Source organism: Balaenoptera borealis (assembly GCF_965194805.1).
Source record: "Balaenoptera borealis genome assembly, chromosome: 1".
NCBI classification, from domain to species: Eukaryota; Metazoa; Chordata; class Mammalia; order Artiodactyla; family Balaenopteridae; genus Balaenoptera; species Balaenoptera borealis.
This window is the reverse complement of record NC_138860.1, coordinates 164850164-164857699: the sequence shown is the minus strand read 5'-3', so window position 1 is coordinate 164857699 and position 7536 is coordinate 164850164. Positions and strand designations below refer to the sequence as shown.

The window sequence follows — 7536 nt, the reverse complement described above, 5'->3', positions numbered from 1 at the left end:
CATTTCTGATCTGTTTTGTACATCTTCAGTATTGTGGCCGATATCTCATTTGCCACTAGTGGGAGCGTAAATTAATACAACTTTTCTGGGAGACAATTTGGCAGTGTGTATATATGAAAAGCCCTAAATAAGTGTATTGTCTTTGACTCAGAAATTTCACTTCTAGGAATTTATCCTAAGGAAATAATTGGACAAGTTCAGAAAGTTGTATGGATAAAGAGGATATTCATCACATAAAATGGTGAGAAATTGGATCAGCCTAAATATCCCACAACAGCAAATTGGTTAAATAAATTGTGATTCGGCTCTACAATAGAGCGCTATCTGCTGCCAGTGGCACGGATTTATTGACATAGAAAGAGAGCTACGTTCTGCTGTAGTGCAGGGGATGCATAATGTGAGCCCATCTTTGTTAAAAAAGTTATGTATACTTGCATGAAGAAAGTCTATGTGATAGTCTGCAAGCACTTAGCAATGGAAATTTCTGGGTATGGAATCTCAGGTGGTTTAATCTTTATTGTGTTTATTTTGCCTCTCTATTTAAATGTTTTCCTCAGTGATTTTGTATCATGTATAATTAAAAACTAAAGGCGAGAAAAAAGTGACTGTGTGATCTTGGACACATTAACCTCTAAGGGTCATGATTTCCTTATCTGTGAAACAGGCAGGAGGGTACCCACTTCCTTGGGTTGTTGTGAGGATTCAGTTAGATCACATGTTATGAAGCACCTGGCACCTGCCAGGCCCTCAAAACCCATAACCACCGTTACCAGTTATCCCTGAGCTAAGGACCCGTAGAGGTGGGTTGGTTCATTAATTAATCCATCCATCTATCCATTCATTCAGTAAGCATGCCCTGAAACCCACTGTGCGTGTGGCGACGTGCTGGAAAAAGATAACAGTGATGATAAGAATAGCAAATACTTACATGGCACTTAGTGGGGCCAGGCACCACTGCAAGCATTTAATCTACACCATAACCCTATGAGAGGGTACCATTCTTAGCTCTGTTTTATAAGGCACAGAGAGGTCAAGTGACCTATCTAAAGTCACCAAGTTGGGAGGACACAGAGCCAGGCAGTCGGGCTCCAGAGTCCACACTCAGCCCCTAGACTTCACCACTCCTCTGCTCAGTCCCACTTTGCTCCCAAGGCGGGCACATCGGGGCCAAGGAGGGAGGGTCCCTGCTGGGAGAGGAGCAGCCCCAGGCCAGAGATCTCAGAGCTAATCTAGACACTAGAGGGATGACAAGCAGGATGAGAGGATTTCTATTATTGTGAAGCTCCTGGGTGAGTGGAGGGATAGAGGTGTGACCGTGTTAGGGGAGGGGACATCATTGGACCCTGGTGCCCCGCCTGGCTCTTTGAACTCAGGCTCACAGGAAACTCAGACTGCAGGTGGGTGGGGGACACCAGCCTTCCTGGTGAGCTGGGTGGGAGCAAATAACCACAGTGATGGCCCGTAGGTACTGTGCTCACTGTGGGCCAGGCATTGGGTGAAGCACGTTCATGCATGATCTCACTTAATCCTCATGATAGTTCTGAAATGGATACTGTTTTACAAAACAGGAAATTGAGGCTCTGGGGGTGGTGAGGGCCAGGGCCAAGTAAGTGGGAAGCCTAGATCTAAACAAAGGTCCTGAGCGAGAGTCTTAACCACTCTGCTAAATGTCCCCTGGGGTGGGGCTCCTGCATCTCCCACCTGTCCTCACAGGGGTCCTGGAGACATTGGGGAGGTGGAAGACTTCCTCTCTCAGGCCCACCCTAGGCAGGGGTTGCTGTTTGGGTTTGCTGGGCCCAGCCACGGGACACTTTCATATCAGGGCAGCGGCAGGGGATGGCCTGGAGATCCCTGGGGTCAAATGGGGACCCAAGATGGGAGTAAGCTAGGGGAGGAGAACAGCGGAGAGCAGGCTGGAGGGAAAAGGACTAATGCTCCATCACCCACCGCCCGCGACTTGGGCCCTGCTCTGTGCCTGGAGCTGCACGTGTGTTATCTCCTGCCAGCCTCACCACCATGCTGGGGGGATGGGGTTAGTCCCCCCACTTTACAGAAGAGGAAATGGAGGCTGAGGGTAGCTAATGGGACTTACCCAGGGTGCTACTGTGAGAATGGAGCTGATACTTGAGCCCAGGCCTGTTGACTCTGAAGCCGGAGTTCTCTCTGCACCAGCTGCCTCCACTCTGGGAGCCCACTGCCCCTGGGGGACAAGTTCTAAAGGGGATCTACTGTTCCACCAGAGAGTGAGTGTGGATGAGGCTGGGTGGGGGACAGTAGCCCCTGAGTGGTGGTTGGGGGACCGGGTCTCCTCTGGGGCAGGGAAACACTTAACACTCCTATGACTCCCAATAGTTTGAGCCTCCAGAAGCAGGGGCTTTGTGCTGGTTTCTGAGATCTGCTGGTCTGACCTTCCACCAGGGTTTTCCTGGGGCAGCGAGCTCACCCTCAAAGCTGCATTACTACTTGAAACTTGTGAACGTTGCCTTGCATGAAAAAAAGGACTTCACAGACAAGGATAAGATTATCCTAGATTATCTAGGTGAGCCCAATGTAATCATCAGGGTCCTTAAAAGGTGGAAGAGTCAGAGATGTGATGACAGAAACAGGAGAGAGAGAGAGAGAGAGAGAGAGAGGGAGGGAGGGAGGGAGGGAGGAAGGGGAAGAGAGAGAGAGAGGGAGGGAGGGAGAGAGATGTTGCCTTTGACTTTGAAGATGGAGGAAGAAGGGGGCGAGGAATGCAGGCAGCCTCCAGAAGCCATCGAAGGCAAGGAAATGTTTTCTTCCTAGAGCCTCCAGAATAATGCAATCCTGCTGTCATCTTGATTTTAGTCTAGTGAAACAGCTTTGGACTTCTGACCTTCAGAACTGTAAGATAGTAAGTTTGTGTTGTTTTAAGCCACTAAGGTTGTGGTGATTTGTTATAGCAGCAATAGGACATTAATACTTTCGGTTAATATGATGCCATACATTTGTTTATTTTTATTTTTTTATAAGTTATTTCCCACCGATACTGGATTAAAAAAATTTAGGCTGCGCTGGGTCTTAGTCGCAGCATGTGGGATCTTTGTTGTGGCATGAATGCAGGATCTAGTTCCCCGACCAGGGATCGAACCCAGGCCCCCTGCATTGGGAGCACAGAGTCTTACCCACTGGACCACCAGGGAAGTCCCACATTTGTTTATTTTTTAATGTTAAACCAACTTGTATTCCTGGGCTAAACCTCATTTGGTCATGATATATTAGCCATTTAAAATATTGTCAGGTTGGATTTGCTAAAATTTTGTTTAGAATTTCATATCTATGCTCATGAGGGTTGTTGTTTTGTAGTTTTCTTTCTTATAATGTCTTTGGCTTTGTTATCAATCAGAGTAATGCTGGCCACTTAGAATGAGTTGGAAAGTATTTTTTCCTTTAATTTTCTGGAAGAGTTTTTGTTGAATTGATATTATGGCTTCCTTAAATACTTGCTAGAATTCTCCACTGAAATCATTTGATCCTGTAGTCTTTTTGTTGGAGGGTTTTTAACCATAAATTCTATTTATTTAACAGATATAGGGCTCTTCAGGTTATCTGTTTCTTTTCGAGTGAGCTTTGGTAGCTTGTGTTTCAAGGAATTTGTCCATTTCATCTAAGTTGTCAAGTTTATTTGCAGAAAACTGTTCATAATATTCCCTTATTCCTTTTAATATTGGTAGAATCTGTAGTGATGTCATTTCTCTCATTCCTGATATTGGTATTTTGTGTCTTTTCTCTTTTTTCCTTATCAGTCTAGCTAGAGATTTTATCAACTTTATTAATTTCTCTAAAGAATCTCTTTTGGGCTTTATTGATATTCTCTCTCTCTTTTTTTTTTTTGCTCTCTTTTTTGTTGATTTCTGCTCTAATCTTTATTATTTCCTTTCTAATGCTTACTTTGGGTTTAATTTGCTCCCCCCTATTTCTTTGTAAAAATTGAGGTATAATTGACATATAACATTATATTAGTTTCAGGGGTGCAGCATAATGATTAGATTTTTGTATATATTCCAAAATGATCACCACAATAAGTCTAGTTAACATCTGTCACCTTATATAGTTACAAATTTTTTTGTGATAAGAACTTTTAAGATTTACTCTCTTATTTTCAAATATGCAACACAGTATTATTATTATTATTATTATTATTATTATTATTATTATTTTGATACCAATCACTAGTATTTATTTCAGGATGATACTAAATTATAACCCTGTTAAACATCTATAGGATATTTTATTTTTGCAAAGACAGGTCCTTAAAAAATACCTGACATCATAATAATATAACACATATCAAAATTAGATTAAAAATATAGGTCATTGCTCTCATTCACTCTGTCCTAGTGTTAAAGATGTTACAAAGATACACAGAATATGGCCTTGCTGTTCTCTTTTGGGGAAGCTATATTCAAGTTGACAAAAAGTACCCCTACATTTACAGACACAGGTGTTGTCAAAGGGGTCTTTCTCTGACTTTAGCAAAGAAAAACAGTCCAAATTGTATTCTTTATACTGCGTGCTTAACTACATCTTGTTTGGCATGTGGTATTATTATTCTCCTACTGGAGTAAGATCCTGCTTTCTCAAAGCCTTTCCCCCAACTTTTCTAGAAATAAAGCTTAAATATCATTTATTTCAAGCCTTCAAAATAAAATGTTATCCTCATATATACATGTACCAGGTTGGTATATTCATATATATCCTATCCAATTGCAGGCTAAGCAAAGACATGCATTTAGAGGTGTATTAATGTATTAAAGCAAACGACAACCCAACTTAATATCAAGAGAAGTTGTGACCTTCCATGTAGTGTTTGATAGAGAAAACACTGATTTTTGACACATTGTCTTATTTTATTCAAATACCAGCATGCTCATACATGGTCCAAGAACACCCAAATAATAAAGCAAATATAATCACATGTTAAAGATTGGTCTTCAAACATCATAGCCAACGATGCCACGCTTGCCTATGATCTCACCAACATAAACCCACATCCACACCTCAGTGGCCGCCAAACCATTCAGTAGAGCTTCCTTAACTGTGAGCTGTTTGAAGCTACTGGTTGGAGCACTACTGACAAATTTTTTCAAGCTCTGAGTAGCTGTAGGGATCTCAGCAGGGATTGGAGGAACCAGCTCAACTTTGGCATAGTGCCAAAATGTGGCCACTCGAGCTTCAAGTAAGTCACAGCAGCGTTGACCAGTGCTAGGGCCTTCTCTGTGAAGTTACGGACAAACTGGGCCATGGTTCTAGGACAGAAAGTCCATTGCCCTCACTGGCTGGCTGAATGTCACCCCATAACACAGTATTATTAATTATAGTCACCATGCTGTACATTACATCCCCAGGACTTATTTATTTTATGGCTGGAAATTTGTCCTTTTTCATTCTCTTCACCCATTTCCCCCCTCTACCCCTCAGTTTCTTAAGGTAGAAAGTCAATGATCTGAGACCTTTCTTCTTTTCTAGTATCAGCATTTAATGCTATAAAGTTCCTCCTAAGTACTGTTATAGTGGCATACCACTAATTTTGTGTTTTTCTTTTGTGTTGTGTTTTCATTTTCATTTGGTTCAAAATACTTCATAATTTCCCTTTTGATTTCTTCTTTGACTCATGGGTTATTAAAAGTGTGCTATTTAGTTTCCAAGTATTTGGTGATTTTTCTCATATCTTTCTGTTATTGATTTCTAATTTAATTCCATTGTGGTCAGAGAACATTCTTTGTATGACTTGAATCCTTTTAAATTTATACAGACTTGTTTTATGACTCCATCTTTTAAAATTTCCATGGGTACTTGAAACTAATGCACAATCTGATGTTGCTGAGTGGAGTTTTCTATAAATGTCAATTAGGTCAAAGTTGTTTATAGTGTTATTCAAGTCTTCTATATCCTTAGTGATTTTCTCTCTACTTGTTCTAGCAAATGTTGAGAGAAGAATGTTGAAATCTCCAACTATAATTGTGGATTTGTCTGTTTCTCCTTGCAGTTCTATCCCTTTTTGCATCATGTATTTTGAAGCTCTGTTATTAGGTGCATAAACATTTTAGATTTTTATGTCCTCTGTATGAATTGACCCCTTTATTGTTATGGAATGAACTTTATCTCTGGTACTATTTTTGATCTGATAATCTACTTTGTCTGATATTAACACAGCTATGCCAGCTTTCTTTTTTTTAAGTGTCAGCATGGCATACTTTTTATATCCTTTTACTTTCAACTTTTTCATGTCTTTATATTGAACGTGTCTTTTTTGAGACAGCCTTTAGTTGGCTCTTGCTTTTTTATCCAATCTGACAGTCTCTGCCTTTTAATTGGAGTGTCTGGGTCACTTACATTTAATGTGATTATTTATGTTGTTAAGCTTAAGTCTGTCATCTTGTTATTTGTTTTATATTTGTCCCACCAGTTCTTTGTTTCTTTTTAAATATTTTTCTTTCTTCTTTTGGATTTTTTTTATGATTCTAATTTATCTCTATTGTTTGTTAGCTAAAATTTTTAGTTTTTTTATTTTAGTCATTATTTTAGGGTTTATAATATATATCTTTAATTTATAACAGTCGACTTTCAAAGTACCACTTATGTAGAGTGTAAGACTCTTACAAGAGTGTGCTTCCATTTCCTATCTCTCAGCCATTATCTTATTGTTGTCATACATTTAACTTATTCAATATATATATATATATAATAAACCCCACAATGTACATTGTTGTTGTTTTTGTTTAAATAATCAATTATTTTAAAAAGTGGTTTAAATAATGTTAAAACTCATATATTTCCCTGTGTAGTTACTACTTCTGGTGTTTTTCACTCATTGAATCCATATTTCTATCTGGTATCATTTTCTTCTGACTGAAGGACTTCTTTTAATATTTCTTATAATGAAAGACTATTATTAATGAAATCTTTAAGCTCTTGTATGTCTGAAATAGTCTTTATTTTGTCTTTGTTTTGAAAGATATTTTTGCTTGGTTTAGAATTACAGATTAACCCCACTCTCTTCTTTTGGACACTCCAATTACACATATATTAGGCTGCTTAAAGTTGTTTCACAGGTCATCGATACCCCCTTTAAATTCTTTTTGTTTTTCTTTCTGTGTTTCATTTTGGGTAGTTTCTATTGTTATGTCTTCAAGTTCTTTCATTTTTTTCTTCTGCAATGTCTAATCTGCCATTAATCCCACTCAGTGTATTTTTCACTTCAGATTGTGGTTTTCATCTTTATAAGTTTGATTTGGGTCTTTTTAATATCTTAAATGCTGCCACTTAACAATTTAAATATATAGACTACAGCTATAATAATGGTTTTAATGTCATTGTCTGCTAATTGTAACATCTGTGTGAGTTCTGGGTCAGTTTCAATTGATCAATTTTTCTCTTCATTATGGATCATATTTTCCTGCTCCTTTGCATGTTTGGTAATCTTTGATTAGGTGCCAGACATTGTGATTTTTACCTTTTTGGGTATTTTCACATCCCTTTGGGTACTCCAATTACACACACATTAGGTGTTTT

The 7536-nt window shown here is 39.0% G+C and overlaps 1 pseudogene across 1 annotated transcript; it reads right to left on the bottom strand.

Annotated features, from left to right (window-relative positions):
* Positions 1-4167: 4167 nt before the first annotated feature.
* LOC309629061 (ATP synthase subunit g, mitochondrial pseudogene) lies at positions 4168-7324 on the bottom strand (annotated as a pseudogene). Its single transcript has one exon. The product of its transcript is annotated as an ATP synthase subunit g, mitochondrial pseudogene (transcript).
* Between the last annotated feature and the right edge of the window lie 212 nt (positions 7325-7536).